Raw genomic sequence first — 11,078 nt, 5'->3', positions numbered from 1 at the left:
ATATGTTATATTTATATTCATTTTATTTTATGTTATTTGTATTATAATTATGTATACAATTATATGCAAAATATATATATATATATATATACAGAATAAAAGGAATATACATATAGCATATATAATATTTATTAAATACATGTACAGTTTTATAGGATTTACTTTTGTTTCCACTTTTCATTTTCAGTTCGAAATTCTATTGAATTTTAACGAAAATGTTATTTTTCATTTTTCTATATTATTAACAGCGATAGTAGCGTTAAAGGTAAACATCTTTAACTGAATTTTCAAGAAAGTATAATTAATCGCATTAACCAATTAATTAGTGATTATGTAATTTTTTGAAATATATTAGAATTTGCTTCCTTCTTTATGTTTTCAAATAACGACACTTTTATGGTGCCATTTCTCAGGTTGATGGTTGGTACGTCTAGGTTCTATGGCAGTAAATCTATGTACGGTATATTAAAAGCCGTATTATAAATTCGCACAGGGGACAATAAAGGAAGTTTTTAACACGGAAACTTGCTTTATGGATTTCTACTTTTCTGATTAAACACATTAGTTGAAAATTGAAATTTATTTACCACGTGTCGTTAATTCATTTTTTCTTCCTCTTTTGTTTATGATAAAAATAAATAAGACTGACGAATCTGAACGAAAAGAAATTAATTTTTGAAACAACGCTACGCCAAGTTTGTTTGGTACCTCTAATGCTAATATTATCTACTGCAATTTGAAAATTTCATTGACTACAAGGTGAATATTTTAAATACTCCATAAAAGCAGAAGAATCTACTCAGTCGTTTGTCCCATCTTATAATACCGTATATTTTCGGATACTCATTAAGCAATTAAAGGTTGTTCTAAATATAAAATAGTATAATACTCCTAGTTAACTACAATAAAATTTTATTGGAATTCCTGCTTAAAATAAAAAGTTCAAAGTCTCCCAATTCAACAATTCAGGGGAACAATACAGTCTGAAATAAAAGTTCTTTGACAGCGATAAAGATAGAAATAAAAATAACGTGACTGGAATTGTTTAATATGCTTGAAAATATTTAACTCCTTATTCGAGATATAAACTGTGAGTTTGCTGTTTAATAATTATATATTTATTACAAATTATGATATACACACGTCGTGAAAAGATTACAACGATTAGGTATGCGTGGTGAAATTTCTCATAATACTATCATTATCTCGTCACTATTCATTTTCACGCTTTTCCTGACAAAAATGAACCTCCTTGCAACATATTGGCTCCGATCTATAACAATTGCACAGTGCCACGCATTCTAGATCTTCTACTCGCATTTTCAAAAACATACGTATCTACATTCGTGCCATCACTCGATCTCATACACTCGCATTCGCTCTAATAAAACCAAATCCACATAAACTGCATCGCGTTATTTATTAACCCATTTGCATCGAAGCGCGGAATATTCCGCGAGCCTCGACTATCGCCTATCACCGAGCGCGGAATATTCCGCGAACCACGACTGTCGTCTATCACCGAGCGCGGAATATTCCGCGAACCACGACTGTCGTCTATCACCGAGCGCGGAATATTCCGCGAACCACGACTATCGTCTATCACCGAGCGCGGAATATTCCGCAAACCACAACTGTCGCCTATCACCGAGCGCGGAATAATCCGCGAGCTGACTTTTTCCCATTACCAGTTGCTGAATATTCTTCATATGCCACAGATCACGTTTGATCCCTTTTGTGAGCATCTCGTCTACATCGGTTCATTATATTCTTAACAAGTTTTACTTTTGTTGTGAAAATCCTTTTAACTGCCATTGCGAGTAGGTGCTGATACGCGCACGGTGATACGAGCCAGTCGTCATTTGAACGTCGCTGATGCCTGAACACGGCACCTTAAGCAGGGCCATAATGCAAATGTAACCGTTGTTAAAATAAATTAAAATACGTCACTTCGGAAATTTATTATTCACCCCTGTTATATTTAACGTAACGACGAGCAAATAATTGCAATTATCCACGATAATGACGTAATTTTTGCGTGGTGAATTATCCGATAACGTCTGTTGTAAAAACTTATCTAAACCTTTTAATCAAATGCTTTACCATCCGAGCAGCGTCATGCAACAAGAACGAACAAACATCATATAATATACAGTAATCTACATGCTCATGTGTCACTGTTAGTTAACTTATTACTCTAAATTTATTATTGCAACGCACACGTAGGACGAGCACGTGAAGCAAACTTTGTACAACGGTAAATCAATTGTAACACGAGAAAGGTGCGACTAAATATCGAATATTCCGAATATTTTGCAAAAAATATGAATATATATCAACGTAAGAGTAATCCGCGCAGTATAACGAATGAAAAATTGAAAATCAATAGCTTCCTTTATGAATAAACAAAACGCAGACTGTGATAAAAGTTCACGAACCTCCGTCGGAGTTGTTCAAATTCCCATTTCTATTAAGTTATAACCAATCGGTTTGCAAATCCATTGTTTACTTACATTACGCTTGACATACTTCGCCAAGTGTATCTCCCGTTTCGCATTGTGGCATGCAAAACTTCTTGGTTAGGATGTAGAACGACAGTGCCACGACACACTCAGCAGTACAATATTTCTAGAATATATTCTCAAATTTTCAACGCAATCCTCAAAATATTAAGGTCTCCACAGCATATTTATTGCGTGCAAGTATGCGAGCCACTTTTACAAATTGGAGGAAAAATATCTCGAAAACTAGGACACCAATTCGCTTGAAATTTTGCATACATGTACTGTGATATATGTACTAGTCGATGAACATAAAAATTGAACAAAATGAACAATTTATACAATCTTTTTATAAATAAATAGACGTAAAATTTTCGCGAAAATATAGATTTTTTTCTTCACAGTGGTTTCATTTTAATAATTTTCGACTTTTTGAAATTTTTAAATGTTCATTGACTAATTATGTTCGTAACGAGTGAGAGAATTGTTTGTATTCCTGTTTTGGTCAAATAAGGGAGGAATTACTGCTCCCGCCAATTTCAAATCTCGTTAAGGAGGTACTAGATATATGCTCGTATAACTCCAAATTGCGACTTATTTTAAAATCTGAAAAAGTTCTGTTTATACTCTCATAGTTACTTAATGAAGCCTCATAGTTTTCAGATTGATCAGGTAAATACTTTCGTCGGAAAAAATTCCCAAGTTTTATCCCAAGATCCTTCCTTAATATGCATTCTGTAAAAATATAAACGTTAAATCGCGAATTATTATTAGATCATGCAAGAAATGAGAGTTCGATTATCCATAACTATCAGAATTAAAATTTTTTAGTAATTTAGGGACACAATTTTATTGTTACATCGATACTTACTATGCTTAATGGGGTATTGTTGTAAATCCGGCTTAAAAAATCAATTTTTTTTTTTTTACATTTTCTCAAAGTGTGTGCTTTCGAAAATGTCTGTGTAAAAGGATTTGTTTGAATTCGTAAAATTAGCGAAGTTATAGATGTTTAAATTACGATATATAGGTATTGTACAATGGGTAACAAAAACTTCAAACGCGTTTTTCTCGAAACCATATTTTTTGAACTGTCTGACGAAGTATCTCACGTTTCAGTTGACCGATGGACTCAAAATTTGGAGGAGATCTTCACCGGATGTACCTTTATCGTATTAACCACGGATTTCAAAATCTAATGATTTTTTCTACATTTTTTACCACCCAAAGTGCGAAAAGCACAAGGAAAATCGATATTTGAAGTTCAAAATGCAGCCATTTTTTTAATTTTTGGAATTTCGCTGTTTCGGTGGTTCATGCTATAGTGGCATTTATATTAATTAAGATACTTTTTGGTTTTTTCGTTTTCGATAATCAGATGGTCCGGAATTACCTCAGCAATTCCAACCTGTTTTTAAACGTCAAACATTCCAGGATTTACCCAAGGCTGTATAATTTCCACAATTTTCATTAATTTCGTTTGAAAAAAATTCTCAATATTCTGTAAATATACGTAAACCCATGTGCGAAAACTGCATGACAATATGTACCATGGTTCCTTAGAAAAAAATTCTCAAAGAGTCAATTTTTATAGACCGGATTACAACGATCCCCTCTTTATTACAACAAATCGATTGGTTAATCTATGATTTTCTTGATCTACAGATGCAATAATTGAAAATATATCAAACATTTATGCCAAACTGCCGTACCATCTAGTCGCGACACATGCACGTAACAGGAAAGGCTACCCTACTACCCTCCGTCGGCAGTCTGACGAACTTAATAGCCACTCCTGCGGCTCAGCCGATTTTCGCGAAACTTTCGGCCCGTTTGCAACGCAAACACGCGACGGAACCTATTAAACGGCGGTAGAAAGGGCAAAAATGGATTCGTATGTCCCGAAATGTTGCAATATTTCTATAGGGAAAGTCGACCAGACCGTTATCCAAACAGCGGCCAGCTTTTCTCTCGCTCGTGAGAAAAAACTTTCCCGCCTGCAATTGAAAACCGTCCCATTTGAATGTCGAACTTTCCACTGAACATTTTCATAAATATGTATCGCGGCTCGTGCTTCCTCGGCTTTTGTCGCGACGTTGTCACGTGGGCCTCCACAAAGGGAATAACATTTTTCGCTCCCCCTTTCTCGTCTCGTCTTCCCTTCATCCCTGGTACACAGCGAACGGCGTGCAATCGTAATAAATTTACGACACGATTATATAATTACGCGAATTGTACACGTCGTTCCCGGTACACCTCCATCAGGATTCGATTCGCGCACGTGCGCTTCGATCGCCCCGGGCTGCCATGAAAATTCGCCCATGTTGCACAGGGAAAAGTGGCATCAGGGATTATCGGTTGTTGCAAGTTCGATATTATCGATCTGAGCTATACATTTTCTTTGATGTTCCCGTTTCTAACGATCTTCAAATCCTTTAGGGTGGTTTTCAAATCCTCGAATCTATTTTCTATTATTTTTTTGTAATAAAAGATAGTAATAATTGTTGTACCAAAAGTAGCTCTGGTATATTTTATACTTAATTCATTTCCTTTTATTATTATTATTCTTATTATTTTCATTCAAATCCTTTAGGGTAGTTTTCAAATCCTCGAATCTATTTTCTATTATTTTTTTGTAATAAAAGATAGTAATAATTGTTATACCAAAAGTAGCTCTGGTATATTTTATGCTTAATTTATTTCCTTTTATTATTAATATTACTATTATTTTTTTTTTTTAACAAATGAGTCGATAATTGTGAAGCTAAGATTGTAATTAAAGGTCTGACAGAAAGAAATTTTTCATTTATGTTGTATTATATCTATTTTACAGTGACGTGAAACCACCTTTGCAAAGTGGGGGAAAGATAATAATAAGATTTTCAAGATTTTTACTTCGTTGCTATATTCAGAGAAGCAAAACACACGTGGAAAGAAGTACAGAATCTTTTTATATTTTCCCATACAGGTTATAGGAATGTATCTCTGAAGAAATGGAGAAATAAGGGTTATCGATCACGGAGAGCTGCTTATCCCCCGATTATAATCTCTCGTGTCGGTGACAAAGGGGTTCATTGAATGAGATAGGACGTGTCACGTTCGTCACAATTACGACGAGGTTACTAAGAGCCCAGAAAACTCGACAATGGGGTGCTCAGGAAAGAAGTTTATTGCTTCCGCAATAAGTTTCTGGGGCGCACCCTAAGAAAGGGGTTAAGTTCAAAATACACACTGGCCACGCGATGTGGGGTACTCGGAATTATAAGATGTCTCTTCGCGATAATACAGCAGATGCTGGATTTCTCATGACTCATCGTGACTTCGATATTAGCCCTTTCACGAGTACGGTCGTACATGAACGGCCGAATAATTTGTTGAGGACGATATTGTGTAAACAATATGGTACGCGTAGTGAAATAAAAATTAGAAGATTGTATCGGTAAAATATTAGAGAATGATTCAACGATATACACGATATTGTAATGTTTACCGTAGATATGAGCCGTGGTGGCGCTAGTGAGTTAAATGAAAAATCGTCTTAGGGTCTGCAACACCTGTATCTTGTTTTCAGTTACCACGATAAAAAGATGACACGATAAACCACTGGAACTTAAATTCTTCAAACCATAATCCTCGTTGGCCTTATTTTAGTCAAAAATAATTCATGATTTTTGTCGCATACTTGACTTGTGTTTTTAATTTTTATTTTTCTATTTCTTCCTTTTCCTGTTGTTATAACAAATATTATATTTATAGTACATTGAAAAATTGGTAATATAGTATAATTTAGTGTAATAGGTAATATAGTAATAGTAATAAAAATAGGTATACGTAGTTTGTTTATAAATAAGTAAATAAGTTATCAAATTGAAAGAATGATTAATAATTATCAAGTACCTCATAATTAGTGTATATTAGAGATCTTCGTAACACTTTATTAACAATAAAATCAACTTCCACTATTATAGAGTAAATTTGTCTACATTTTTCTGTATGCAGACTAAAATTATAAATATTACATAACCAATCCGAAAAAAGAAATATAAATAGCATGTTTTACTAGTTTTGCTAGCTATAATAATTTCTAAAGAAATAAATATAATTTGTAAAATATCATTACTAATTTTTATATGTTACCAGTTTGTTTATGTTACTTAAAATGAATTATTTGACATTGCTGGTATAGTTGTTCACACTTAAACAGGAACATAGGCTCCAAGAATAGCTGGATGAATTCACTTTGTGAAATTGGGGATGCTCCATCTTCTTCTATTTAGGAAGAACAAAGGAAGAGAGCGAAGTAAAGAAAGAGAGAGAGAGGGAAAGTCACGATGAGGTAAAGGACGATATTTCTTTAAACAAAGGAAACATTTTATGCCACGTTTCAAGGGAATAACGACGAAAATAGCGAGAGCGAGCACCACGAATTCTTTAAAGCACGCTTCAAGAAACGAGAGCTGCTCGTTTTAACCCCTTGGCCTCGAATGCCATCTCTGCTTCATCTTTGTCACGCCATGCCTTCCCTCTGTCAAAGTGTGCATGTTACACACGTTATGAAGATTATCATATTCTTATGAGAATTTAAAACGTTTCTTTAATAAAGTTTTACATAGACTATCGTTGAAAATGAGAACAAGCAGAATGAGGTTACGAACATAGTCACTTTTCCCATTTCATTTTATAACGCGAAATATTTCACATAACAATTACCAGTATATGAGTAGAATAATTTTAAAAGGAATTTGAACAATTTAGGAACACCTAACAATTAATGAAATGAGAAAATAGCATTGGAATATTTTATTATGTCCAAATTCAAAATAAAACGTAGTTCTTTTCCAAATATCTCACATAAAGTCTATTTTTAATATTAATCTATATACCAAGCAAGATAAAACATTCTCAGAACCCAAATAAAATTGAAAATTGATTTTTAAATATTTTCAACAATATTAAAATTAAAATTCCTTCTTCTGCAATCATTGTGCATATATTTTGACTTATAAAAATTTCCTTTAAAAATTATTTCATTTTTTCTTTTTAATTCTGCATAACCAAAAACATCTTTATTATCGTAATTTTAATTCTCAGAACCCAAATGAAACTGAAAGTTGTTTTTTAAATATTTTCAACAATATCCTAAAATTCATTTTTCTGCAATCACTATGCACATGTTTTCACTCATAAAAATTTACTTTCAAAAAAGAAATTTAAATTTACTTACTTAAATTTTACTTAACTTTATAAATTTACTTAAAATATAATATTATTTAAATTGATTAAATTACTACATTTTTCCTTTTAATTGCGTATAACCAAAAACATCTGTATTATCATAATTTTTGACAGGAAAAAATTGAGAAACTATATTAATTTTAAATTACACTGTTCCCTGTATTATCATAAATTACTCTACACCTAATCCAAAGGAATCCACATAGCATATACCGAACAGTCACTCTCAACAGACTACCTGACAGGGAAGAATACCTGCGTGAGAAATCGCACTAATTCGATACTTGAGAGACGCAGAAATCCCTGGATAGAGTAATAGATTTTTCACGGCGTTACCGATGCAGTCGCTTGAATCGGGTCCAAAGCAGCTAGGTGGGACATCGGATTTGCTGACACGGAATCCTCCTTCTTCGACTGAACCCTCGGGATCCAGGGGATTCGACTCAGGGTAAATATTGGAATCATGATGAATCTCGTAGATCGTCCTCTGACCGTTTCGTATAACGACTTTTGTCCCTGTAAAACTATAAGATATCAGAAACGATTTACTCCGGGGAGGTAACCCCTGTGGCTCTGTCGATTTAGGTGTAACGATAAAAATAACAGGTACGACGTTCCAATTCCTCGATATTAATTCCCGTCGAACGGATACGATACGGCTACGTGAAAGAGGATCACCGAGGACCGTTTGTTAAAACCGTTTACAAACCTTTCGTTTACCATTGCTTTTCCACTTAATACCGGGGGCTTATGGTGAAGGAGTGTCTACCTGGGAGATAGAGGGAGACATTATGAGTTTAAAGGGTGCTTAAACGGGATGTGGAAAGTATTTTTATTTTTGGAATTACCGAGTTCAAGCTCTTCTGGAACTTTATATTTGGCTTCGAATTTGCATTCTGAAATTAAACAGGACTGGAGGGAAGAAATGTACTAACTTTGGCGTGGTTTGAAGAATTACTGATTTAAGAACTCCGGAGTGCAACTGTGAAAGTTTCTTAGGGGGTATAATTGTGCAACTATTTTTCGTGGTAATTCTTCTGGTATAGTATATAGTATAGTATATTTAGCGTGGTTAGTTATAAAGGACTAGTAATTTGTTTATATATTTTTCACTTTTATTGATTAATTCTGTCCATTAATTTGTTTATCTATATATTATTTTTATTTCAATTCTGTATACCGATTTGTTTATTTATTTTCTGTGATTTTTCTTGATAATTTTTCGGGTATAGTATATAGAATAGTATATATAGTAATAGTATATATAGCGTGGAAGATATAAAGAACTAGTAATTTATTTATGTACTTTTCACTTTTATTTCAATTCTGTCTATTAATTTATTTATCTATTGTTCATATTTATTTCAATTCTGTCTATCACTTTGTTTGTTTGTTTTTCATTTTTATTTAAATTTTCGAGTTTTATTCTTATTCAGAGTTTTACTCTAGTGTGCAACTGTGAAAGCTTCGTAAGGAACATAATTGTGCAACTATTTTTCGTGATAATTTTTCAAATATAGTATATATACTAATAGTATATAGTATAGTATATATAGCGTGGTTAGTTATAAAGGACCAGTAATTTGTTCATATATTTTTCACTTTTATTGATTAATTCTGTCCATTAATTTGTTTATCTATATATTATTTTTATTTCAATTCTGTATACCGATTTGTTTATTTATTTTCTGTGATTTTTCTTGATAATTTTCCGGGTATAGTATATAGAATAGTATATATAGTAATAGTATATATAGCGTGGAAGATATAAAGGACTAGTAATTTATTTATGTACTTTTCACTTTTATTTCAATTCTGTCTATTAATTTATTTATCTATTGTTCATATTTATTTCAATTCTATCTATCACTTTGTTTGTTTGTTTTTCATTTTTATTTAAATTTTCGAGTTTTATTCTTATTCAGAGTTTTACTCTAGTGTGCAACTGTGAAAGCTTCGTAAGGAACATAATTGTGCAACTATTTTTCGTGATAATTTTTCAAATATAGTATATATACTAATAGTATATAGTATAGTATATATAGCGTGGTTAGTTATAAAGGACCAGTAATTTGTTCATATATTTTTCACTTTTATTGATTAATTCTGTCCATTAATTTGTTTATCTATATATTATTTTTATTTCAATTCTGTATACCGATTTGTTTATTTATTTTCTGTGATTTTTCTTGATAATTTTCCGGGTATAGTATATAGAATAGTATATATAGTAATAGTATATATAGCGTGGAAGATATAAAGAACTAGTAATTTATTTATGTACTTTTCACTTTTATTTCAATTCTGTCTATTAATTTATTTATCTATTGTTCATATTTATTTCAATTCTATCTATCACTTTGTTTGTTTGTTTTTCATTTTTATTTAAATTTTCGAGTTTTATTCTTATTCAGAGTTTTACTCTAGTGTGCAACTGTGAAAGCTTCTTAAGAAATATAATTGTGCAACTATTTTTCGTGATAATTTTTCAAATATAGTATATATACTAATAGTATATAGTATAGTATATATAGCGTGGTTAGTTATAAAGGACCAGTAATTTGTTTATATATTTTTCACTTTTATTTCAATTCTTTCTATTAATTTGTTTATCTATTTTTCATTTTTATTTCAATTCTGTCTATCAATTTGTTTGTCTATTTTTCATTTTCATTTCAATTTTCGTGTTTTATTCTTGTTACTTTGGTAATGTAGTCCACGTAGAATGCAAATTTTATTGAATGTTAATCTATTAAAATCCCTTGTCAAGTGTAAGCCAATTTTAATTTCATTCGTTCTTATTTAGAAATTCGATGAATATTTCTGCAAAGTTCCAATGTTATTATCAATGTAATTAATAACAAAAATTTGTTTAAATTCCATCCTATCTGTGAACCATCTCTGGAGATACATTTAAAATAAAATACTTGAAATTATAGAACTGTCTATAGAAATTGTCTAAAAAGAGAATGAAAAGTGCAAAGGATTAATACTCAAGTGCATTGAATATTATTATTTGCAAGAAAGTATCGATATGCAGAAATTAAATTTATACTTTTGATGATGCACGATTAATTAAGTATAACAAACAATTTCATAAATAAAAAATATCTTCTATTTCAACCACTACACAAATCTCAAGTGCAGAAGATAATTGTGTGTGTTAAAATCTGTAAATGTAACATAATCATACAATAATGTTCATGTTTGTGTGAATTCTCTTATGAGTTAGGAGTATATCAAGCAAGGAACTATTTTAGCAAACATTAAAAGCAAACGATATATCATACAATATAAAGTAGAATGATAAGTAAAATATTATCATTTTCACTATACTCAATG

The sequence above is a fragment of the Eufriesea mexicana genome, unplaced genomic scaffold, assembly GCF_001483705.2.
Source record: "Eufriesea mexicana isolate 0111107269 unplaced genomic scaffold, ASM148370v2 scaffold1844, whole genome shotgun sequence".
In the NCBI taxonomy this organism is placed as follows: Eukaryota; Metazoa; Arthropoda; class Insecta; order Hymenoptera; family Apidae; genus Eufriesea; species Eufriesea mexicana.
Note: the sequence above shows the minus strand (reverse complement) of the source record.